The following is a 27693-nucleotide window of genomic DNA, read 5'->3' on the forward strand; positions in this document are numbered from 1 at the left end:
CTGCCCCCCTGGCGGCTTTTCATACGCCGACGCCGCGCTCTGCTCTCCAGTCCCGGCTCCTGCTCCCTTGGAATTGGCCTTGTAACACCGGCTCCCGTCCGGGTATGTAACACCGCACCAGCACCGCGCACCGCCCTCTTCTCTCCTGCTCTCTTGGCCTTTTAAGCCGGCTCCTGGGCTGAGTATGCGGTGACCTGCACTCTGCTCTCTCACCATCACCCTGGAAACAAGGCTGCAGGCCCCGGCTACAGCTCTCCCTGCTTCAACTTCAAGTCAAGTGCAATATCCACGTTTTTCTGGGTGAGTGTGACCAGCATTGGTCATCATCCGTATATGGAGGGGTCGCAGGCTGGTCACATGGGGACATGGATGGAGACATGGGGCTGAAGGGGGGGCTGGATGGACCCGTGGGGACATGTATGGAGACATGGGGCTGAAGGGGGGGGCTGGCTGGACCCGTGGCGACATGGATGGAGACATGGGGCTGAAGGGGGGGCTGGTTGGACCCGTGGGGACATGGATGGAGACATGGGGCTGAAGGGGGGGCTGGTTGCACCCGTGGGGACATGGATGGAGACATGGGGCTGAAGGGGGGGCTGGTTGCACCCGTGGGGACATGGATGGAGACATGGGACTGAAGGGGGGGCTGGCTGCACCCGTGGGGACATGGATGGAGACATGGGGCTGAAGGGGGGGCTAGCTGGACCCATGGGGACATGGGGCTGAAGGGGGGGTTGGCTGGACCCATGGGGCTGAAGGGGGGGCTGGATGGACCCATGGGGCTGAAGGGGGGGGCTGGCTGGACCCATGGGGCTGAAGGGGGGGGCTGGCTGGACCCATGGGGCTGAAGGGGGGGGGCTGGCTGGACCCATGGGGCTGAAGGGGGGGGCTGGCTGGACCCATGGGGCTGAAGGGGGGGGCTGGCTGGACCCATGGGGCTGAAGGGGGGGCTGGATGGACCCATGGGGCTGAAGGGGGGGCTGGCTGGACCCATGGGGACATGGGGCTGAAGGGGGGGCTGGCTGGACCCATGGGGACATGGATGGGGCTGAAGTGGGGGGCTGGCTGGACCCATGGAGACATGGATGGGGACATAGGACTGAAGGGGGGGCTGGCTGGACCCATGGGGACATGGATGGGGCTGAAGTGGGGGGCTGGCTGGACCCATGGAGACATGGATGGGGACATAGGACTGAAGGGGGGGCTGGTTGGACCCATGGGGACATGGATGGGGCTGAAGTGGGGGGCTGGCTGGACCCATGGAGACATGGATGGGGACTTGGGGCTGAAGGGGGGGGCTGGCTGGACCCATGGTGACATGGATGGGGACATAGGACTGAAGGGGGGCTGGCTGGACCCATGGGGACATGGATGGGGACATGGGGCTGAAGGGGGGGCTGGCTGGACCCATGGGGACATGGATGGGGACATGGGGCTGAAGGAGGGGCTGGCTGGACCCATGGGGACATGGATGGGGACATGGGGCTGAAGGAGGGGCTGGCTGGACCCATGGGGACATGGATGGGGACATGGGGCTGAAGGAGGGGCTGGCTGGACCCATGGGGACATGGATGGGGACATGGGGCTGAAGGAGGGGCTGGCTGGACCCATGGGGACATGGATGGGGACATGGGGCTGAAGGAGGGGCTGGCTGGACCCATGGGGACATGGATGGGGACATGGGGCTGAAGGAGGGGCTGGCTGGACCCATGGGGACGTGGATGGGGACATGGGGCTGGCTGGACCCATGGGGACATGAATGGGGACATGGGGCTGAAGGGGGGGCTGGCTGGACCCATGGGGACATGGGGCTGAAGGGGGGGCTGGCTTTACCCATGGGGACATGGGGCTGAAGGGGGGGCTGGCTGGACCCATGGAGACATGGATGGAGACATGGGGCTGAAGGGGGGGCTGGCTGGACCCATGGAGACATGGATGGAGACATGGGGCTGAAGGGGGGGCTGGCTGGACCCATGGGGACATGGATGGAGACATGGGGCTGAAGGGGGGGCTGGCTGGACCCAAGGGGCCATGGATGGAGACATAGGGCTGAAGGGGGGGCTGGCTGGACCCGTGGCGACGTGGATGGAGACATGGGGCTGAAGGGGGGGCTGGCTGGACCCGTGGCGACGTGGATGGAGACATGGGGCTGAAGGGGGGGCTGGCTGGACCCGTGGCGACGTGGATGGAGACATGGGGCTGAAGGGGGGGCTGGTTGGACCCATGGGGACGTGGATGGAGACATGGGGCTGAAGGGGGGGCTGGTTGCACCCTTTGGGGACATGGATGGAGACATGGGGCTGAAGGGGGGGCTGGCTGGACCCATGGGGACAGGGATGGGGACATGGGGCTGAAGGGGGGGGCTGGCTGGACCCATGGTGACATGGGGCTGAAGGGGGGGGCTGGCTGGACCCATGGTGACATGGGGCTGAAGGGGGGGCTGGCTGGACCCATGGTGACATGGGGCTGAAGGGGGGGCTGGCTGGACCCATGGGGACATGGGGCTGAAGGGGAGGCTGGCTGGACCCATGGGGACATGGGGCTGAAGGGGAGGCTGGCTGGACCCATGGGAACATGGGGCTGAAGGGGGGGCTGGCTGGACCCATGGGGACATGGGGCTGAAGGGGGGGCTGGCTGGACCCATGGGGACATGGGGCTGAAGGGGGGGCTGGCTGGACCCATGGGGACATGGGGCTGAAGGGGGGCTGGCTGGACCCATGGGGACATGGATGGGGCTGAAGGGGGGGCTGGCTGGACCCATGGGGACATGGGGCTGAAGGGGGGGCTGGCTGGACCCATGGGGACATGGATGGGGCTGAAGGGGGGGCTGGCTGGACCCATGGGGACATGGGGCTGAAGGGGGGGCTGGCTGGACCCATGGGGACATGGATGGGGCTGAAGGGGGGGCTGGCTGGACCCATGGGGACATGGGGCTGAATGGGGGGCTGGCTGGACCCATGGGGACATGGGGCTGAAGGGGGGGCTGGCTGGACCCATGGGGACATGGGGCTGAAGGGGGGGCTGGCTGGACTCATGGGGACATGGGGCTGAAGGGGGGGCTGGCTGGACCCATGGGGACATGGGGCTGAAGGGGGGGCTGGCTGGACCCATGGGGACATGGGGCTGAAGGGGGGGCTGGCTGGACCCATGGGGACATGGGGCTGAAGGGGGGGCTGGCTGGACCCATGGGGACATGGGGCTGAAGGGGGGGCTGGCTGGACCCATGGGGACATGGATGGGGCTGAAGGGGGGGGCTGGCTGGACCCATGGGGACATGGATGGGGCTGAAGGGGGGGGCTGGCTGGACCCATGGGGACATGGATGGGGCTGAAGGGGGGGGCTGGCTGGACCCATGGGGACATGGATGGGCTGAAGGGGGGGCTGGCTGGACCCATGGGGACATGGATGGGGCTGAAGGGGGGGGCTGGCTGGACCCATGGAGACATGGATGGGGACTTGGGGCTGAAGGGGGGGGCTGGCTGGACCCATGGGGCTGAAGGGGGGGGGCTGGCTGGACCCATGGTGACATGGATGGGGACATGGGACTGAAGGGGGGGCTGGCTGGACCCATGGGGACATGGGGCTGAAGGAGGGGCTGGCTAGACCCATGGGGACGTGGATGGGGACATGGGGCTGAAGGGGGGGCTGGCTGGACCCATGGGGACATGGGGCTGAAGGGGGGGCTGGCTGGACCCATGGGGACATGGGGCTGAAGGGGGGGCTGGCTGGACCCATGGGGACATGGGGCTGAAGGGGGGGCTGGATGGACCCATGGGGACATGGGGCTGAAGGGGGGGCTGGCTGGACCGATGGAGACATGGGGCTGAAGGGGGGGCTGGCTGGACCGATGGAGACATGGGGCTGAAGGGGGGGCTGGCTGGACCCGTGGGGCCATGGATGGAGACATGGGGCTGAAGGGGGGGCTGGCTGGACCCGTGGGGCCATGGATGGAGACATGGGGCTGAAGGGGGGGCTGGATGGACCCGTGGGGACATGGAAGGAGACATGGGGCTGAAGGGGGGCTGGCTGGACGCATGGGGAGACATGGATTGAGGCATGGGGCTGAAGGGGGGGCTGGCTGGACGCATGGGGGGACTTATGGATGGAGGCACGGGGCTGAAGAGGGGGCTGGCTGGACGCATGGGGAGACACATGGAGGTGAAGGTGGCCAAGTTGGGGACCTGGATGAACACATGGAGGTGAAGGGCGGCAAGCTGGACACATGGGGACCTAGATAGATATATGGGGTGGGGTGGGATGCATATATGGGGGGGACAGGATGGATATATGAAGGGGGCGGGCTGGACACATGGAGGCCCGGATGGATATATGGGAGGGGCAGGCTGGACACATGGAGACCAGAATGGATATATGGGTGGGGGGGGGTCAGGATGGATAGATGGTTGGCCTCGCTGGACAAGGGACTTTATTACTGTTTAGTGGCCAGATTGAGGAACTTTATTAGTTTATGATGGCGAGTGGGGAACATTATTACTTTAAAGTCCAATTAGGGACATTATTACTTCTGTAATATAATTTACTTTTTAGGAAACTGTTTTCCATAAGAGGGGACAAAAGGGGGGTCCTGTTACTGTGCAGGGCGCCACTATGTCGCTTTATTTCTTCAACTGGTGTAGTGTAGAAGCCTGGGGAAAAGTGGGAATGTGCTCTAAAAGAGATCAGCTATTGATAACTGTGTGTTATTTTCTGCAGAGATGATTCCTCGCTGGAAGAAGTGATGGCGGACTGTGCCAGTTGAAGAAAAGCGAAGATGAAGAACTTCACCTAGAGACATCACTGGTGAGTCAGTGTATTACTGTACACTTACACTATATAGTATATTCAGAGCTCCTGTGTATGTCACTGGTGACCAGTGTATTACCTATACACTATATACAGAGCTCCTGTGTATAATGTCATCGGTAATCACTGTATTACCTGTACACTATATACAGAGCTCCTGTGTATAATGTCACTGGTGATCACTGTATTACCTGTACACTGACACTATATACAGAGCTCATATGTATAGTGACAGTGTTGTTAGTATTGTGGTTTGTATTCCTGATCAGTATTGTATTATTTGGTCACTATGTGGTGGTAATATGTGGTCTGGTCATGGTGTGGTGATATTTGCCCCTTTTGTATGTGGTATTATTGGTGTTGTTATAGTGGATTATGTTGTGTATGGCGGTCATTTGTTCTCGCTGAGATTAACTAGGAAAAGATTTTTTTCCATGAGGCCACGGCTTCACTATCAGTATTTGGTCAGTATTTTTTCTCAGTAGTGAGAGGCAAAAGCAGGAGTGGGTGATAAATCCAGAATTGGTGACTTGTTTCTATTATTCTCTTTCTCTGATTGTTCCTCACCTGGTTTTGGCTCCCACTCCTGAGAATAATCCTGACTGAATACTGATAGTGGGGCTGTGGCCTTAGAGATGGAATACTTGGAGCAGAGCGTCAGAGATGCACTTACAGGGGTTCTCCGGTGAGAACAAGTAATCACCTCTCCACAGGATCAGTGATAACTTATTGATTGGTGGGGGTCTGACTACTGGGACCTGCACCGATCGGCAGAATGTGGAGCTTTTCTCCCCATTAGACTGGAGCTCATGTGCGACTCGACCACTGATCCATTCTTCCAATCGGTGCGGTTTCCAATCAATAAGTGATCACCTATCCTGTGTAGCCCATGAATCTGTGATCACTTGTTTTAACCAAAGAAGCTCTTTCATGCAAACTCCAGAAATTGTCCATCCCTGTTCTAGTCTGTGCACAGTAGATGTGAGGAGCCGCCGGTCACTGCTCCACTATAACAGGGAGAGCAGAGAAAAGAGATCTGCATATTGCTGTAGGTGGCCCCTAGAGTCACTGTCCCCTGTGGGCCCCAGACACCCCAGTCCGACCCTGCTGACATCTGATTAAGGCCTAAGGCCCCGTTCACATGTCAGGTTTTAATCAGTGTTTTTTTCTCATTTTCATCTGATTTTGGTCAGTGTGGCAGTTTTTCTCCTCAGTGGGGCATATTTTTTATATGTAAAGTAAAAAGCTAAAGGTTTCCTGGCCTCGCTTGCCCGGCCTATAGACACTGGAGAACAGGCAGTACAGGCAACATGGTTGGTTCTGGCCATTTTTCTGACAGACTCATTGACTTCAATAGATGATCTGTATCTACAAATCGGATGAAAATCGGACCGGTCTCAGTTCTGATTTACAGATCAATCGTCCACAAAAAATAGAGCTGTAAACCTGTCCCCGGTCTATAACGGAGCATATTCTACCTGTTAGAGAAATAACCAGACGTGAAAAGAGCCATGTGCTATTCTTACACGGAAGGGGCCACCATTTTATGTTTTGTATTAATAATTATGTAATCAATTATTTTTAATACAAAATTAAATGTTCCACTTTATTAGTTTTTTATTTATTTATTTTTACATTGGCCACTGGGGGCTGCCATTTTTATTTGGGAGGTGTGTAAGAAGCTAAGAAGCGCTCTTACACACCTCATTTACGGCAGCCCTGGCCATAAGAGACAGTAGTCAGTCACCGACCCTATCTCTAACATTAGAGGCCGCTCCTCCTGCCTCTAGCTGTGACCTGGGCACGCCCCCTTGGCTGTTCAGGTCGCAGCCGTGGGAGGAGATTGCAGCCATCTTTGTGGAGCCTGCAGTGTAAGCTGTACATTCCCCCTGTCGTCGCACGCACTGCTCAGTCAGAGCGTGCCATGACAGGAGCTGCCGGGGAGGAAATGCCTGGGAGTGGAGGCCTCGAGTGAGTATCTGCGGCGGCGCCGTGCGGTGATCTCAGCTTCTCTGCTGTTATCACTGCCGACATCTTCAGGCAACACAGACACAGCGCTGCGTGGGAACGTGGAAGGTGAGTAGAAGCGTTTATTTTTTGTTTTTTTTTCCTTTGCAGTGAATATATGGGGGCATATACCCACCAGGGTGGAGTTGGAGGCATATACCCACCAGGGTGGAGGGGGAGGCATATACCCACCAGGATGGATGGAAGAGGCATATACCCACCAGGATGTAGGGAGTGTGCATATACCCACCAATGAAGGGGGGCATTTACCCACCAGGATGGATGAAGGGGGCATATATCCACCAGGATGGATGGAGGGGGGGCATACACCCACAAGGATGGAGGGGGGGTGTATACCCACAAGGATGGACGGGGGCATATACCCACCAGGATGGATGGACGGGGGCATATACCCACCAGGATGGATGGACGGGGGCATATACCCACCAGGATGGATGGAGGGGGGCATATACCCACCAGGATGGATGGAGGGGGTGCATATACCCACCAGGATGGAGAGGTGGCATATACCCACCAGGATGGAGAGGTGGCATATACTCACCAGAATAGAGGGAGGGGGCATATACACCTTCCCAGGCTGGATGAATGGAGGGGCATATACACCTTCCCAGGATGGATGGATGGAGGGGCATATACACCTACCCAGGATGGATGGATGGAGGGGCATATACACCTACCCAGGATGGATGGATGGAGGGGCATATACACCTACCCAGAGTGGATGGATGGAGGGGCATATACACCTACCCAGAGTGGATGGATGGAGGGGCATATACACCTACCCAGGATGGATGGATGGATGGAGGGGCATATACACCTACCCAGGATGGATGGATGGAGGGGCATATACACCTGCCCAGGATGGATGGAGGGGCATATACACCTACCCTGGATGGATGGAGGGGCATCTACACCTACCCAGGATGGGGACCATATTCCATATACCAGGATGGGGCATATAGAAGGATGAGGGGCATATACTGTAGGGCGTATATGGTGTCATTACGCTTTGGCTCTTTTGATACCTGTGATACGTCTGACCTCATAGTATGTCCCCCCCTTTTTACTCTTTTGAAGGAGGCTGTTTTACACTTGAAGCATATATGTGTTACAATCCATAACTAAATCGTATATATTTTGTTATTTTTCCTCTTTATTGGTTAACTCTGGAATGAAGCACCGCTTTGTATTCATTTATATGAGATATTTTCATGTGCTGAGTGTCGGCTTATTTGTTATCCCCCCTCTTTTTCTCAGATATGATTGTAATTTGATTTATCTTGAGACGATGGATTTTCGTTTTTTATACAGTTCTTCCCATTTTTGTATTGTTTTAGATAAACCTTGATAAAGGCTGAGGCCGAAGTGTTGGTCATACATCTGTATCATGAACAATTTATTGTCTGAATAAATACCTTGATTTGCATCAATATCCATTGTGCTTAAAGGTTTATATATATATATAAAATAAGTATTTTTCCATGTGAGTTTTCTTATAATGTTTTTAAATAGAAGACCGTATTGCGATATCATTGAGATACAAATGTTTCTGTTGCGATCCTCAGCTCTACCTGAGAACACAATCTGCGTGGGACTGGGCCGAGTGGGGGGCATATGGCCAACTTATAGCGGCGGGCACTCTGCAGCAACTCAGCACTGTTGACTTTGGAGGTCCTTTTCATTCCCTGGTGGTCAGCGGCTGCATGCATCCCCTAGAACTAGATATGCTAAGATTGTTTGCTGTGGAGCCCTTTAGTTTCTATCAGATAAATGTGGAGGACAACTCAACATATCTGTCATCATAGACAATCTGTGCCGAATCCGCACCCCTCACTGCTGAGCAGCTACCCTGTCTAGGTGGCAGCACACAGTGCTTTGTGTGTGTCCCATTGTGTTACTAGTGATATAGCAGTATACTAGGGATGCACCAACTCCACATTTTTATTAATATTACTCCAGATATGGACGAAACCCTCCAAGATGCAGTCTTTATTATACTACAGAATTTTGGTGCATCCATAATATATGCTCAAGCACTTTAATAGAAACCTGTTCCACCATGTCCATCCTTCACTGCGTTACTGGTATTTATTTGGAAACACAGGGATATTCCAGGAAAACGTGTTTTATGCTTAATAAAAATAAACTGATCACATTTTCAGAGAATTTCCATTGGTATTTATCTCCTTTTTTGTAATTTATCTGTCTGGTTAATTCACACTTTTCATGTTTTTTGTACAACCAGTTAATGGGGTGGTCTCAGTTTCTTAAAGGGAGTCTGTCACCCCAATACTCAAATCATTTATGGATTTGTATAGGAATCTTGGCCCCTATAAAAAAAAATATACTTTAGGTACAGATATTTTTATGCAAAAACAGCATTTACACCCCACGCTTAATTACCATCCTCTGCCCCTCCCCTTACGATGATTGACAGCACTGCCTATATTGAATCCTCAGCCCTGCACACACTGACACTGCAGGAGCTGAAAACTCAGTGTCCAAGCTTGCGGGCATCCTCTGATCCCCTTGTCCAGTCTACAGTTGTCTCGTTCAGTGGGCAGAAAAAAGCTTTTACTTAAAAATTGTAAGTCTCGATTTGAGTTTGCCAAAAGACATGTGGGAGACTCCCAAAATATATGGAGGAATGTGCTGTGGTCAGATGAGACCAAAATTGAAGTTTTTGGCCACCAAGGTAAATGCTATGTCTGGCACCAAACCAACAGCTCATCACCCCAAGAACACCATCCCCACAGTGAAACATGGTGGTTGCAGTATCATGCTGTGGGTATGTTTTTCTGCAGCAGCCACCTCCATTATCTGAATGCAAGGAAGATTGTGAACTTGTGCTACTTGTGCAGTAACACTTTGTCATTTCTGCTCCATTCTGTCTTCAAGCACAGGGTTAACAATGCTCTGACTCCATATCCGGCTTCATGGCTTGATCATAGATGCTGGATCCTGATTCCCAAGAAAATCCCACCAACCCAAGATTGTGAAAGAAATGCACAAAACACTTTTAGTGAATGTTAAATAGACCAAATTTTATTACAAACCATATTATTTCATTCAGTGTCTGAAATTTAGAATAAGCCAATTGCTATGAAAAAGACACTGAAAATGGCAAACCTCCGACTCACGAAGAATCATCCGTCAGCACTCAGGAGAGGAAAACCCCCTGTGGAGGAAACCTCTAGGGAACCATGGCTGGAGGACTTGCCCATCCCTCGGGCTTAGAAGGATAGTGCCAACAAGTAACAGCAAATTGTACTAGAATTTGTACATTGTATCATATTTACAGTGAGACATAATATACATCCACTATAGATATGATAGCAGTGACATCACATAGTCACACAAGTTACACATTACATCATCAGAAAACAGACAGTAATGGAGAAGGTCAAAGTAGGTGCCCTGTGCGAGCACCATATGGAGAAGTCTAATGCGACATCTCCAGGCCGTACACATAAAGGTGAAGGCAACTAGTACCGGACGTGAGGGAGATCTGGCTGCAACATCTGTCACCCCATTGATCGCTAGGGTTAGGCTGATCTGGCTGGCTAGGCGGTATGGCTGATCTGGCTGGCTAGGCGGTATGGCTGATCTGGCTGGCTAGGCGGTATGGCTGATCTGGCTGGCTAGGCCGTATCCCCTTCCTCCCTTACAGGTTGTGGAGTGATGAAGCTCCAGGTCTCCAGACACATCAAGTACGGCGCTTCATACGGCTGAATGACCTGTGGTTCCGGAATCATCTTCTATATCATTAGATGTAAGTGTTTATGACATCAGCACAGTTGCCGTAGTTACCACAGGTGTTCATTACTGGTGCTTCACTGGCTAGAAAGTCTCTCTCAGTGTTCCAAAGAATTAACCCTTGAATGACTGGCATTGTACATTTGTCCAGAATCCTGTAACATAATCTTGTCACTATGCAGGACCGTTATCAATATTATACTTTAAAATTCCCTTAAACAAAGTCTAATTAGTGAGCGCATCTACAGATTTGATGGGTAACAAGCACAATAATCCCCTTAAGCCCCACTAAATGCATAAATGTCCAATATGAGTACAGAGCAGTCCACACAGAATGGATGATATAGAGGGCAATACAGTTAGATAAAGAAGTAGAAAGCCAAACCAAGTAAATGTCTCCTGAGATCTCGGCTACTGAGGTCTCAATTGCGCATCTGCTGCCTCAGGCGGCCATTTGTGTAACACAAGCGATCGGAAGATCACAGCTTCTAGTCTGCTAAGGAGACTATTGAAGCATGTAAAAAGTAAAAAAAAAATATTTAAAAGTTCAAATCACCCCCCTTTTACCCCATTCAAAATAAAACAATCAAAAATACACGTTTGGTATCTCCGCATTTAGAATCGCCCGATCTATCAATATATAAAAAGAATGACTTCCATCAGTAAACTGTATAACGAGAAAAAAAACAAAACTCCAGAATTAAGTTGTTTTGGTCGCCGCAACATTGCATTAAAATGTAATAACAGGCGATGATAACATCATATCTACACCAAAACGGTATCAATAAAAATGTCAGCTCAGTGCGCAAAAAATAACCCCTGACCCGGCTCTAGATCTCCAAAAATGGAGACGCTACGGGTCTCGGAAAAATTATTTTTTTTTTTACAAGCTTTGAATTTTGATTTCACCACTTAAATAAAATAGAAGCTACACATTTTTGGTAACTACGCCATATTGACGGAAAAATAAAAAAGTTATGGCTCTGGGAAGAAGGGGAGCAAAAAATGAAAGCGCAAAAACGGAAAAACCTGAGGTGATAAAGGGGTTAACTGGAATTTTCTGCCATGGACTCATTGGCAAATCTGAAATAGATATTTCTCGCTCCCTTATCAGTGTGGAAACATATATCTTTGGCCTCATTCAGACGTCTGTTTTTCATGTTTGTGTCCTCTCCATATTTGTTACGGATAGATCACATACACAATATAATCTGTGGAGTCGTCCACAGGTCATTTTTTTTTGAAAACCGCGTAGTGTCCGTTTTTTATCCTAGTGGTTGATGAAAATTCTCCAGTCAGATCTATGGGTCCATGACATCGCTGACAGCTGGCATTGCCATCCATGTGCTGTCTGTGATAACACTGTCACCAGAGGAGAAGCTTCTCAATTTATGGATTTATTTTGCATACAAGAAAAGCTGATGAAACGCTGAAGATAAAAACTGACCACTTTCAGACATTTTTTGCATATACGATAAGTCACTGTCATCTGATTAAGGCCTAAGGCCCCGTTCACATGTCAGGTTTTAATCAGTGTTTTTTCTAATTTTCATCTGATTTTGGTCAGTGTGGCAGTTTCTCTCCTCAGTGGGGCATATTTTTTATATGTAAAGTAAAAAGCTAAAGGTTTCCTCGCCTCGCTTGCCCGGCCTATAGACACTGGAAAACAAGCAGTACAGGCAACATGGTTGGTTCTGGCCATTTTTCTGACAGACTCATTGACTTCAATAGATGATCTTTATCTACAAATCGGATGGAAATCGGACCGGTCTCAGTTCTCATTTACAGATCAATCGTCCACAAAAAATAGAGCTGTAAACCTGTCCCCGGTCTATAACGGAGCATATTCTACCTGTTACAGAAATAACCAGACGTGAAAAGAGCCATGTGCTATTCTTACAGGGAAGGGGCCACCATTTTATGTTTTGTATTAATAATTATGTAATCAATTATTTTTAATGCAAAATTAAATGTACCACTTTATTAGTTTTTTATTTATTTATTTTTTCATTGGCCACTGGGGGCTGCCATTTTTATTTGGGGGGTGTGTAAGAAGCGCTCTTACACACCTCATTTACGGCAGCCCTGGCCATAAGAGACAGTAGTCTGTCACCGACCCTATCTCTAACATTAGAGGCCGCTCCTCCTGCCTCTAGCTGTGACCTGGGCACGCCCCCTTGGCTGTCCAGGTCGCAGCCGTGGGAGGAGATTGCAGCCATCTTTGTGGAGCCTGCAGTGTAAGCTGTACATTCCCCCTGTCGTCGCACGCACTGCTCAGTCAGAGCGTGCCATGACAGGAGCTGCCGGGGAGGAAATGCCTGGGAGTGGAGGCCCCGAGTGAGTATCTGTGGCGGCACCGTGCGGTGATCTCAGCTTCTCTGCTGTTATCACTGCCGACATCTTCAGGCAACACAGACACAGCGCTGCGTGGGAACGTGGAAGGTGAGTAGAAGCGTTTATTGTTTTTTTTTTTTTTCCTTTGCATTGAATATATGGGGGCATAAACCCACCAGGATGGAGGAGGAGGCATAAACCCACCAGGATGGAGGAGGAGGCATAAACCCACCAGGATGGAGGAGGAGGCATAAACCCACCAGGATGGAGGAGGAGGCATATACCCACCAGGATGGAGGGTGCATATACCCACCAGGATGGAGGAAGGGCATATACCCACCAGGATGGATGGAGGGGGGGCATATACCCACCAGTATGGAAGGGGGGCATATACCCACTAGGATGGATGGAGCGGGGGCATATACCCACCAGTATGGAGGGGGGGGATATACCCACCAGGATGGATGGATGGAGGGGGGCATATACTGACCGGGATGGATGGAGTGGCATATACACCTAACCAGGATGGATGAAGGTACATACGTTCCTCTCCCAGAATTCCAACTATTGGTCTCCTCACTACCCGGAGGTTTACTGACTGCTGTACAAAGAAGAGGAGATGCCACACAGTGGTAGACATGACCATGACCTTATTTTGAGTTGTGTTGCTGCCGTCAATTTCTACATTAGGTAAGTTTTTCAAATGAAATGGAAAATGTCTGATGTTCACCCTCTGATCTGTGATCTATGTTCTGTTGTGAATAAAATGTGGCTATAAGAGATTTCCCAATCATTGCATTCTTGTTTTCTTTCCATTTTTACACACAGCCCCAACTTTTTGGGAATTGGGGCTGTAATTTATGGTCATGTTCACAATGTCCACAAAGATAAAACATGGATATATCCATTTTCCATCGGATTTGCAGATAAAACTCGCCCCTTCGAGTGAAAGTTTGTAAGGAAAATGCACAGCACTCGGATGCTATCCACGTCATTTGAGCGATGTTCGTCTTTTAGGGTTTAATGGGCAGAAGACGCTTGGAAACGCTAAAGGGACGTCACATAAATGTGTCACATACATTGACATGATGCAGATTTTAATTCTACATTGCAAACAATTTCTGCATGAAATCAGCAGAGACATTTATTTTCAGCGTGCAGATTACATTTTGTAAACTTCCATCCGCTTTCCTGCTGCTATAATACGCTGCGGCTTTTCCACAGAGAGAGGACCCTGGTCCACAACATTTTGCTTATTTTGTTGGGAATTGAGCCCTCCGGAGTATGGGAGCTGACACTGATATGGGAGGTTTTATGCTGTTTGTGCAGTATTTGGGACATTAATTTATCAATTATTCGGCCAGGGTATAACAGTATTTTTAGGTAATGATTTGTATTGTACTAATATTTAAAACTTTAATACAATAAACTTTACGGTGTGATGTCAGGACTATGGCACAGTTATTTGGCCGGTGTATTTCAGTATTGTACAGCACTATTATTTGGGGACTTTCTGACGTGTATTTATGGACTGTGGGGTAGAATTATTTTGTGCACTGTATTGCACTATTTTCCATAGAACTGTGTGGCTATATTATTTGGCCAGCATATGGTAGTAGTTTTTGGCACTATGGATACTATTATTCTGAAACTTTGTGTCATCATTTTATGGACTGTACAATTCTGTTCATACTAATGTAATTGCTTCTATTTTTATAGTCTATGTAACATTTTGAACACCGTACGGTATTATTTTATGACAGAATTATTTGACCACTTTATGGAATTATTTTCTTATGGACTGTATGGCGCCATTATTTAGTTATTGTATCGTCGTTTTTAGTAATTATGTGTTACTATTCTTTAGAGTTTCATATGGTGGGTATTTAGGGATTGTTTGGTGGAATTAATTTGACCACTGTATGGCAGTATTATTGAGGCATTATAATAGGCCCATTGTGTGACTGTTGAAAGTCTATCCAGCAGAGCCGTCACCACAAGGAGTCTCACATGTAGACCCAGGTGATGTGTTTGACCTGAGAAAAATACCTCCACTAGCTTTGGGGGGGAGGGTGAGAGCAGTTCTGTCCATTCAGAGGGCTGATCCCAGTGAAGGAGAAAAGAAGCCACATGGTTAGAGTTGGTGGAATGTCGTTGAAGGGATAGTATCTAGTCTGAGGATCTGGACCATGGATGAATCGATGGCTTATGGCGTAGAGATCAGCTACCACCTGAGCTGAATAAATGTGCTACAGTTGTGGGATCCGGGATCCATTGTCTGGATTTGATACATTTTCTTAAAGGACTGTTGCTACTGGGCACCTTTGCTTCTATGGTTTTATGTGTCATATGGAGGATCGTGGACTGTGACTACAGACTATACTTGCTGGAGATACGAAATATGTGGGCCAACCAAAAGTTGGGGGATAGTGAGTATCGCTTGGCACAAAGGCGGTGGAATTACCTCCCCGGGGAGGGGATCTTGTGGACTGAGACAATTGTATTTTGGACATTTACCTGGAATTGCTGTATTACCATGGATGTAAGGAATAAAATAGTGTTGCTTGTAGATGGTAAGCTTAGGAGCAGGGACCTCAATCCTCATGTAACAGTTTAAACTGTCTTACCTTGTATTGAACTTATTGTATGTACATGTCCCCGCTTAATTGTAAAGTGCTGCGGAATATGTTGGCGCTATATAAATAAAAATCATTATTATTATTATTAACCTGCCTAAGTAATTATTGAAATGCACCATCTCAGATCTTCACAGTATGGACCCCAAAATAGTAAGGATAAAAACTACAGCAAACACTGCAAATAAAAAAAATAAGAAAGTTGGAAAGCAAAGAGGAAGCAATAGGACTATGTGACCCAGGACCTGGTGCAGCCATCTACTAACGTGCAGGACACCCTGGGGACAATGTCCTCCCCATCCATTAGAACTACAAGGTCCAGCAGACAAGCAGCAGAGCACATCACTCCTTCCCTCCATGTTCCGCTGCAAGTCCAGCGCCGACATTACCGCACATGGCCGCTAGATGGCGGGGCACCTCTGCTGTTGCAGCCAATACTAGCGTGCAGGTGAAGTCGCTGGCCACTAGGTGGAGGGGCATCTCTGCTGTTGCTTCCATTACAATTGCTGGGTGCAGTCGCTGGCCACTAGGTGGCGGCAGACTTTTCCAGGCTGGAATGTTGCTCTCCTCTGCTCTTGCAGTCTGATATAACGCTGGGGATTGTGGGCAGCAGAGATCACAGCCGCCTTGTCTCCTCCACACTCCGCGGAGAGATCCTGTCAGTGAGCCGCCCCTCCTGTCAGGGAGCCGGGGAGAGCCTGACCGCTGCCTCCATCCATCACCGGCCGCTGCTGCGGGCTCAGGTAAGTAGCAGCCCCGTGCCCGCAGCCCATGTCCCGGGCTGAGAAGCCTCCGGCTGCTGATTGCTGCTGGCAGAGGCGATGGCATCCGGGACTGGCAGCAGGTGATGGGTCCTGTGTGATGTGGGCACATACTGGTCAGATGGGGGCGCAGCAGTGCCAGGGAAGCTGGCAGGAGGAGATGCCCATAGTGTGTGGTGTCTGGGGTGATGGGGTGAGACTGGCACCTGCCCTGATAACGCTGCCAGTGCCCGGGAGACTTGTGCCGCTCACTGTGCCCGGGGAGACTCGATCACCTGCTGATCTGCCAGTATTCTACAGCTGGGATTGGCTGTAAGAAGCGGATTGTAACCAAGTCCTAGTGATTAGCTGCAGCGTCGCTATGTTCCATTGTGATCATTATATACCAGGGATTAGCTGCAGCATCGCTATGTGCCATTGTGATCGTTATATACCAGGGATTAGCTGCAGCGTCGCTGTGTGCCATTGTGATTGTTATATACCAGGGATTAGCTGCAGTGTCGCTCTGTGCCATTGTGATGTTATATACCAGGGATTATCTGCAACGTCGCTCTGTGCCATTGTGATCGTTATATACCAGGGATTAGCTGCAGTGTCACTCTGTGCCATTGTGATAGTTATATACCAGGGATTAGCTGCAGCGTCGCTCTGTGCCATTGCGATCGTTATATACCAGGGATTAGCTGCAGCGTTGCTCTGTGCCATTGTGATCGTTATATACCAGGGATTAGCTGCAGTGTCGCTATGTGCCATTGTGATCGTTATATACCAGGGATTAGCTGCAGTGTCGCTCTATGCCATTGTGATCGTTATATACCAGGGATTAGCTGCAGCGTCGCTCTGTGCCATTGTGATCGTTATATACCAGGGATTAGCTGCAGCGTCGCTCTGTGCCATTGTGATCCTAATATTCCGAGTTACAATGTGACCCTATAAGATGTGAGTAGCCCCTGAGTAATAGACACGAGGAGGTGAAGGACCCTCCTGCTGTTCCTCCTGGCCCGGTGGCCGTGGCACATAAGGACGTCCACTCCAGTGATGGGTATCAATGTTATTATATTATTTTCTGATAACTGAATATTTTATCAACGGTATTTTCTGCCGTTAATGTTAGTGTTGGTGAGGTCCCAGTGTGCTATGAGATATCCCCAGCGCCTTCTCTCCTGCTGATCCCCCCCCTCCACAGTCCTCCGTGCTGCTGATCTCCCTCCCCTCAGTCCTCCGCCCTGCTGATATCCCCCTTCCATTCCTCCGTGCTGCTGATATCCCCCCCTCCATTCCTCCGTGCTGCTTCTATCCCCCCCTCCATTCCTCCGTGCTGCTATCCCCCCCTCCATTCCTCCGTGCTGCTGCTATCCCCCCCTCCATTCCTTCGTGCTGCTGCTATCCCCCCTCCATTCCTCCGTGCTGCTGCTATCCCCCCCTCCATTCCTCCTTGCTGCTGCTATCCCCCCTCCATTCCTCCGTGCTGCTGATACCCCCCCTCCATTCCTCCGTGCTGCTGCTATCCCCCCTTCCATTCCTCCGTGCTGCTGCTATCCCCCCTCTATTCCTTCGTGCTGCTGCTGATATCTCCCCCTTCATTCCTCCGTGCTGCTGCTGATATCCCCCCTCCATTCCTCCGTGCTGCTGCTGATATTCCCCCCTCCATTCCTCCGTGCTGCTGCTGATATTCCCCCCTCCATTCCTCCGTGCTGCTGCTGATATCCCCCCTCCATTCCTCCGTGCTGCTGCTGATATCCCCCCTCCATTCCTCCGTGCTGCTGATATCCCCCCCTCCATTCCTCCGTGCTGCTGATACCCCCCCTCCATTCCTCTGTGCTGCTGCTGATATACCCCCTCCATTCCTCCGTGCTGCTGATATCCCCCCCCCCTCCATTCCTCCGTCCTGCTGACCGGGTCCCCGCTACTTTCTTCTCTTCTTCCATTGTTGGCTCGTGCCTTTCCCATTCAAGTAGTGGTGGTAGCAGGTATGGCCACTGAATTGGCTGCAGCAGTCACATGCCAACAGTACTGGGAAAGCCTGGTGGGACCCGACCAGCAGCATGGAGGACTAGGGGGGGATCAGCAGGGGCTGTTCAGTATTTCCATCCCACACTCAGCCCATACCTACATATAGAATGTGATGTCTGCAGCCGATCTATAGCTACTGATTGTCTGCAGCGTTCCTCGGTGCACTTCACTATTGAGGGCGCTGTCCGGGATCGTCCTCACCCACTGGGATTCTGGCAATAATGAGAAGCGATAAATGACGGGTGAGGAAAATCCTGGAGAAAAGCCGCAAAGAGAAACCTTCAGGGTGTTTCCTACTGATTCTATAGAAATCCTTTTCTCCGCCAGTAACATAGTCCATTAGCCCCCATAGTGACCGCCTGGTGGTCAGGGGGTCCGGGGTGTTGTGCCCTGGTGGTCAGGGGGTCCGGGGTGTTGTGGTCAGGGGGTCAGGTGTGTTGCACCTGTGGCCTCTGTACATTTATAAGGGTGGAGTCGCTGATATCAGCCACAATATAGTGAGACATAAAGATGGAGAAATGCTGGAGATCTCCGGATCCACTGTGATCTCCTAGAAGAGATCTGCCGGTGACGCCCCAGAAACGATGACTGTTCGGAGCTCCGCACCTTGGATACGAGTGGGGTCTCATTCACACCTCCGTGATCTTCACGTGTGCAAGAAAAATGCTCCCGTGGTCCTCAGTGTTCTGGATATAAGTATAAGGGTCTGTGCGCACCACGTCTTGTAGATGCCGGCGACCCGCTCAGCTTTACTACAGGAAGAAGCTGCAGAAACCGAGACAGGGAGAACTCCGAGCAGAAACCGCCTGGAGAACGGAGCGGTCACTTCTAACCGTGTGGCCTCTTCATAAACGTGAAACGGTTAAAGGACTGACCATGTGCACAGCGAGGCGGATTACATTGCAGGGTATATGGTCATTCTATCTATTTATTGGGTGGTTGTTCTTCAGACGGGTTGTGGAGCGTACCGGCCTGATAAAGGAGCTGTGTGCACAGAGCCTAAACCTGCAGCGGGAATCATAGGGTCAGCCATGAATCTCTGCTCGTAGATCACATTGCAAATGCACAAGGGATTTATTAGTGTGAGCTCCCGGTAACAATGCTCACACTCACTGGGTGGATGTGGACCAAGCCTGCTCATATTCACCACCTAACATGTATGGTCTTTCTTCATGTCTGGGAAGGAAAGATCAGGCATATTGGATAGCAGCATGCCCAATCCTTTTCTTCTGAGAGAAGCTGTCATCAGTAAATATATTTCTAAAGGTGCTATTGCCATGAAATTCTCACCAGATGTCGGTAACAGCCCATCCAATCCACACAGGCAAAGAAATCACCATAGATGTCCATAAATGAAGTTTTGTGTAATGAGAAATGACAATTTCTCAGCTGGAGGTCTACGAGGCATCGAGTGATATCATTGCTACTAATGGAGACAAGTGTAGAGAATTCTGCTACTTCTGGGCTTAGGACCATTATGTGCAAAAAGTGTATGGTGTGTGTTACCAAAATAGGAATACCTCTTTAAAGGGGTTGTCCGAGCTTTTATACTTTTCAATATGTGTCTAAGTTGCAGAATGCTGCCCCCTTGTAATATACTCACTGTCAGCATTCTGCACCGTTGCCTACATACTATACTTCAGCATGTGACCAGCCTCACTCCTGATTTTGGAGGACCTGGTCACATCCTGACTAGTCTTTTCGTGTTCGGTTCGGAGACTAGTCATGAAGTCACAACTAACACCACACCCAGTTTCTGCCAGACCCTCCTCCTTCAGCCTCCTGTGCCTGCACACAGTGCAAGGCGGCAGTGGCATGTCACAGCTGGTGGCACTAACCAGTCCAATCAGCTGTTAGCAGAGACATACGGGTGAACTGAATGGTGGAACAAGGAGCTGAAAGCTTCTTCCTCCACTGATCAATCTCAGGAAAGGATGGAGGTCCTGTCACTGATGATGATGGGAAAACAGTGCTGCTGTAGGTGCAGCGCAAAATCACATTTTGCAAATGGGAAAGTAATCAGACCTAGGTATTTCTAATAGCTGCAGAGCAGGTGACATTACTTTGACCGGTGTCCTAATAGACCTTCCTTCAGTCAAGGTCTAATAGGAGCAGTAAGATGTCAGTCATGGGGGTCACTGTTAGGACCCCAACTTCTATAGAAACTCATCTGCACTGTAATCGTATCTCCCTCTCCTTCTGTCCAAACCATCTAGATGCTGTGGTTGCTACTGACGGTGGGGTATAAGGGGTTAAACTGCCAGGATCAGGAATAGCTCCTCCAGCAGCGGGACTGTGTAATACAGCTGTACGACTGCTGCAGATCTCGTAGGTGCCCTGACGACACCTGCCTGATGAAAATGTGCACTATTGAGCGGGTGCTGGATCCTGACTGTGAAGTAGATTTTCGATGCTTCTCGGGAACCAGTTATTCTTAATCTTTCAGCAGGTTAAGGGTAGAGAGTCTGATTCCAGTGATGTGTCAATTACTGGGTGTGTTTTGCTGTTTTAATACAATCAGTATTTTATCAGCAGGACGTTGTGACTACAAGACTAGGTGTCTCGTGTCTCCTAGTCCAACCACACCGCCATCACTGGTTAGCGGCTTTCTGTCAATATACAGTGTACATAGAAAGCTGCCAATCAATGGTGTGTTCAGGGTTATACAGGGCTCAACATCTGAGCTCTGCTACAGAGAAAAGTGTGATTCTATCACAATTGCTGCACCCAGTAAGTGGCACATCGCTGGAATCAGGGTCTCTGTCCCTACATCATGCTGCTGTCAGATTACATAGCAAAAACCTGCTGACAGATTCCTGTTAAGGCCCAGCTATAATATCACTGTAACACTATCATTAGATGTGAGCTCCCTATACCTGTGTACCTGCTGCTGTGGTGCTGCACAAAAAGTTATTCACAAAACGAGCGTATACATGTATATCTATATCTCCTGAATGGTATTACTGCTAGATTTACTATAGATATACAGTACAGACCAAAAGATGAAGCTCATCAAGAGAATGCCAAGAGTGTGCAAAGCAGTCATCAAAGCAAAAGGTGGCTACTTTGAAGAACCTAGAATATAAGACATATTTTCAGTTGTTTCACACTTTTTTGTTAAGTATATAATTCCACATGTGTTAATTCATAGTTTTGATGCCTTCAGAGTGAATGTACAATTTTCATAGTCATGAAAATACAGAAAAATCTTTAAATAAGAAGGTGTGTCCAAACTTTTGGTCTGTACTTTATATGATTGTGAACTAAAAGTAAACGACAAAAAGTGAATAACAATTGATCAAACTTTCCATACACTAATGAAAGTGCTACAGTGCATATATGAACAATAAAAAATGTGTATATAATTTCTTTAAAACAATAATAAATATATAAGGATTGAGAGGAACCACTAATTTTAAAAACCTCTATATCAAAAAAGCTCTTGTATGAATATCCAGCAGCCTGTCACTGGTATTTATTCAGATAAGTATGATGAACAGAACCTGGAATGTGAAGACCAATTCCTCGTTGGCGAAATATCATCAATTCAGATGCATTTTTATTGTGCAAAAGCGCCAAAACCTAAAAAAACTATATAGATGTAGTATAGCAGTAAATGTACTGACCCGAAGAATAAAGCTGCCTTATCAATTTTACCACACGTGGAACAGCGTAAAAAAACAATTCCTGAATTGTTGATTTTTGTTTCTTCTGCCTCCCAAAAATAGGAGTAGAAAGCGATCAAAAAATGTCACGTGCCCGAAAATGATACCAATAAAACCGTCAACTTGTCCCGCAAAAAACAAGCCCTTACATGACTCTCTCGGCCGAAATATGGAAAAATTATAGCTATCAAAATATGGGATGCAAAAACTAGTTTTTGCAAAAAAAGCGTCTTTTATGAATATGAATCTGGTATCGTTGTAATCGCACCAACCCGAAGAATAAAGTCGTCTAATCACTTATACCACACGAGGAACAGCGTAAAAAATAAGCTCTAGCATTAGAGTTACGGTTAGACCACGGCCTCATTATCAGTATCTGGTCAGCATTTGGTCAGTATTTTTCTCAGGAGTGGGAACCAAATGCAGAGTTGGTGACTTGTTTCTATTCTACCTTTTCTCTGATTGTTCCTCTCCTGGTTTTGTCTCCCACTCCTGAGAAACAATACTGACCCAATACTGATAATGGGGCCCTGGCCTTAGGGTTGTTTTAGGGTTAGGGTTGTGTTGAGGTTGGGATGTTTTCAAAAGTAAAGAAAAAAAAAAAAAATGATGACGATATGGTGACTAGTCTTGAGCGCAAGTGCTCGCTACTTGAGTATGCATCGGGTGCCGGGTATGCACTGAGTATCGCAGGTGCTCAAGTGACATGCTCGAGTTTCTGCCCCATATGTTTCACGGCTGTTATACAGCCAAAAGAACAAAAACACATGGGGATTGCCTGTTATGCATCGGCAATCCCTGCATGGTTTTTTTTTGTTGTTGTTTTTTTGAGTGTCTAGAAACCGTGAAACATGCGAGGCGGGGACTCGAGCATGTCACTCGAGCCCTCGCGATACTTGTTTCATACCTGAGTACCTGATGCAAACTCAAGTAGCGAGCACTTGCGCTTAAGACTAATGACAACATAATGTTATCAAACTCTGTGTTCTGTGTCGTACCTCTGGGTTCAAAATGTTCACTATACCCTGTGACAAAGTCACTGGCAAAGTACTGGAGGGAAGATGTGTAGCACTGAGATTAGGAGCTCCAGTAATTAAATATAGGAAAAAGGTTCCAGCACACGAAGGGGTTACTCAGCCATCTTTAGTTCTAAGGTGGTTAAACACCTGTAGAAAGGAAGGAGGTCAGAGGATAAAATCCCAGCCTTTTAGAGCATTTGTGTGTAGGGTGGGTTTGGAGGTGAAAGCTCTGAGCTGTTTTGTCTTGTGAAGGAAAGACAAACCTTGAGTTGTTTGTTCCTGAAGCGGGCGGTTACTCGTAGCAACAAGGACTGTGCCATACGTTATGTTTTGTTTTTCCTGTTAGGCCAGGAAGGCCGTGTTTGTTTATGCTATCTGTGCTGTGGTTTATGCAGCATTCTTAATAAACCCAGCAGAAGATTTAAAGAGACAATGTTCCTGTGTACCGCTATATGCAACCAAGTGAGCCGATCTACAACAACCCCTTGATAAAATCCTTGGGGGGGTCTAGTTTCCAAAATGGGGTCACTTGTGGGGGATGTCCACTGTTTAGGTGCATCAGGGGCTCTCCAAATGCGACATGGCGTCCGCTCTCGATTCCAGCCAATTTTGCGTTCAAAAAGTCACACAGTGCTCCTTCCCTTCTGAACCCTGCCGTGCACGCAAACAGTGGTTTTTCCCCACATATCAGGTATCGGCGTACTCAGGAGAAATTGCACAACAAGTTTTGGGGTCCATTTTCTCCTCTTACCCTTGTGAAAATAAAAAAATTTGGGGCTAAAAGATCATTTTTGTGAAAAATGTTAAATGTTCATTTTTTTCTTCCACATTCCAAAAATTCCTGTGAAGCACCTGAAGGGTTAATAAACTTCTTGAATACTGTTTTGAGCACCTTGAGGGGTGCAGTTTTTAGAATGCTGTCATATAGTCACTTCCACCTCCTATCCACGATCTGTCACAAACTCTCGCAACCCTTTTAACCTTATTCCCATCCGCCCAGCCCCCGCCTCCCCAGTCCCACTAACAGGAGCTCTATGCAATGCTCGCTCCGTGTGCAACAAACTTTCCTACATCCATGAGCTTTTCATTACTAACAAACTCTCCTTCATCGGCATCACCGATACCTGGCTCACCACCTCTGACACGGCGTCCCCAGCTGCACTTTCGTACAGTGGATTCCATCTTTCTCACACACCCCGCTCCAATTTCAAGCATGGTGGAGGAGTAGGTTTTCTGTCAGGCAACTGCTCCTTCACCCATATCCCACTGCCACCCTCCATTACTCTCCCCTCCTTTGAAGTACACTGTGTGCTCATCTACTCCCCCCTCCAACTGGCCGTCGTTTGCTGCTCCCCAGGACTAGCCACCACCTTCTTTGACCACTTCAACACCTGGCTGCTTAATTTCCTTTCCGATGACATCCCCACTATCATCATGGGTGACTTCAACATCCCCATTGACACTTCCCACTCATCAGTCTCGAAGCTTGTATTCCTCACTTCCTCCTTCAGCCTTGCTCAATGGTCTTCAGCCCCCACTCACAAAGATGGCCACACACTGGACCTCATCTTCACCCTCCTCTGTTCCCTATCTAACCTCTCAAGCTCACCTCTCCCTCTTTATGACCACAACTTACATTCTCTTACCTATCCTCTCCAGGTACACAAGCCACACTCCACAAACTTGCGCACCCTCACAGAAATCTCAAACACCTTGACCTACACTCAATCTCTGAATCCCTTCTCCCTCTCACAGGCATAAGTTCATTACACAATGCAAATGCTGCTGCCACTTTATATAACATCTCAATAGCTGCAGCTCTCAAATCGGTCGCCCCCTCACACTTATCACAGCTCGCCCATTCAACCGGCAACCCTGGCACACCAACCTGACTAAAGAACTGCGAAGGGCCTCCAGGGTTGCTGAGTGAAAATGGAAAAGGTCCCACTCCAACGAGCACTTCATTGCATTCTAACAGTCCCTCACTACCTTCAAGTCCACACTTACTGCAGCAAAACAAACATACTTCTCATCTCTCATATCATCCCTGTCTCACAACCCTAAACAGCTATTCAAAACTTTCAGTTCTCTCCTCCGTCCCCCAGCGCCTCCTTCATCTCCTCTCATCTCAGCCGAAGACTTTGCCACATTCTTCAATCAGAAGGTTGACACCATCAGACAAATCTTTTGACTAAAGTCCCCACAGCCCCTCCTCACACCTACTCAACCATCCTCCTCCAAAACCAGCTTCTCCACCATTACAGACAATCAACTCTCCTCTTTACTCTCCAAATCACACCTCACCACCTGCAAACTTGACCCAGTCCCGTCCCACCTCATCCCTAACCTTAACACTATTCTCATCCCAACCCTAACCCACCTTTTCAACCTGTCACTAACAACTGGTGTCTTCCCCTCATGCTTCAAACATGCCTCGATCACACCCATCCTCAAAAAGCCATCCCTTGACCCATCCTCTCTGTTTAGCTATCGCCCTATATCACTTCTCCCCTATGCCTCAAAACTACTGGAACAACACGTCCATTCTGAACTGTCCTCCCACCTCTCCTCTTTGACCGCCTCCAATCTGGCTTCCGAACGCACCACTCCACTGAAACTTCCCTGACTTAAGTCACCAACGACCTACTAACTGCCAAATCCAAGCAACACTACTCTGTCCTCCTCCTCCTGGACCTGTCATCTGCCTTTGACACAGTCGACCATTCCCTCTTACTACAGACTCTCATCTCTTGGCATCACGGACTTGGCCCTATCTTGGATCTCTTCATACCTAACTGACCGGACATTCAGTGTCTGCCACTCACACACCACCTCCTCATCTCGCCCCCTATCTGTCAGTGTCCCCCAAGGTTCAGTCCTAGGACCCCTGCTCTTCTCCATCTACACCTTCGGCCTGGGACAGCTCATATAGTCCCATGGCTTTCAGTATCACCTCTATGCTGATGACACACAGATCTACCTCTCTGGATCCGATTTCTCCTCCCTACTAACCAAAATCCCACAATGTCTGTCCGCTATTTTATCCTTCTTCTCTGACAGGTTTCTAAAACTTAACATAGACAAAACTGAATTCATCATTTTTCCACCGTCTCACTCAACCCCCCCCAACTGACCTATCCATCAAAGTCAATGGCTGCCCAATCTCCCTAGTCCCGCAAGCCCGCTGCCTCAGGGTAACCCTGGACTCTAACCTCTCCTTTAAACCACATATCCAAGCGCTTTCCACTTCCTTCCGACTCCAACTCAAAAAATATCTCCCAGATCCGCACATTCCTCAACCACGAATCTGCAAAAACACTAGTGCACGCCCTCATCATCTCCTGCCTTGACTACTGCAACCTCTTGCTCTGTGGCCTCCCTTCTACCACTCGCACACCTCCAATCTATCCTAAACTCTGCTGCCCGACTAATCCACGTGTCCCCCGCCTCTCCTCTCTGTCAATCCCTTCACTGGCCCCCCATTGCCCAGAGACTCCAGTGTAGGGCCAGCAATGGCAGCCCTGGGAGCAGCAGTACAGTATATCACTATAACCATAGTGAGCATCCAGGAGATGTGTGGCTGGCATGGCCGTGCTGTTTCTGTGGCAGAAGCCACATGATATAAAGACAAAGTAGCACTCTGTAGTGCTAAAGCATGGAAACATGAAATACATGGAATTTGAATGTCATTACTGCTTTAGATAATAAGAAAAAATGGAGATGTTTAGCACATAATTTGGCCAATTCATGCAAACCCAGCAGCCAACGACAAGGCACTTTCCGGTGTGCTGGGAACTGATGTAATGTGAATCCTCTGCTAGGCTAAAGCCTGCATTTATGGGTAGCTAGGATCCTGCTGCAATTAAATCCACCACAGGCTGGAGGGTGGAGCGCTCGGTCAGAGAGACCATATACAAAGAGCAAAAAACTGACTGTCACTTCCAAATCAGAAAACTGGTGTGTACAAGTCCCCTCTGGAGCGGAGCTGCGCCCACTAGTCGGGTTCTGCCCGGGAGTATGTATAATGCATATATCACCGCCGTCCCCGGGTCAGAAACCAGCGACTCCGCACAGTGCACAGTCTCTGCGCTGGAGGATTTATAAGTCTGCAGTTACACACTGACCCCACAACCCCTTACAGCAGCCAACCATTAGCTTTGTGTGTAATACCAGGGTGAACCCAAGGTTATGGAATGATTTGTACTCACAGAACTATAATAAAACAATATATTTGTCACTTAGTTGATTTTCTTATAGAATGATCAGACTCGCAGAATTGCAAGAAATCAGTTCTGCAGTTTTGTAGGAAAGACTTTGCCCATAAATCCAAAAGACTTTGCTAAAACATCTAAAAGAATTCTGCCAACATCCCTTTCTTTTAGGAAGGATAATGGCCGTTCTCTTTCTTCCCTTTCAGAAGGCGTTTAATGTGTCCAGCGACTGCTCTGCACTTATACCGCTGGCAAACACCGCAATGAGGAGCGACGTCCAGGAAAGTCAGGCGCGTGGCTTACTACGTCTGGGGAGGCGCAAAGAAGCGCTGGAGAGCGCAGAACTGCTGGGAATGGAATTGGAGACATTATAGGAAACATTATTTCTCCAACTTGAGAAGAAAAAGTTGCTTTATTATGTTTAAAAGTAAAAATGGATGAAACTTACCTTTTTTTTTTAACTAGAG

General features: G+C 49.0%; 1 long non-coding RNA gene across 1 annotated transcript; it reads left to right on the forward strand.

The window, feature by feature from the left end:
* Positions 1-27693, forward strand: LOC141227837 (uncharacterized). The gene is made up of 3 exons (XR_012294815.1): positions 1-300; positions 4714-4800; positions 27433-27693. It is a non-coding gene; the product is annotated as an uncharacterized lncRNA (long non-coding RNA).

The sequence above is a fragment of the Phyllobates terribilis genome, unplaced genomic scaffold, assembly GCF_046119375.1.
Source record: "Phyllobates terribilis strain yellow unplaced genomic scaffold, ASM4611937v1 Scaffold_422__1_contigs__length_1607790, whole genome shotgun sequence".
In the NCBI taxonomy this organism is placed as follows: Eukaryota; Metazoa; Chordata; class Amphibia; order Anura; family Dendrobatidae; genus Phyllobates; species Phyllobates terribilis.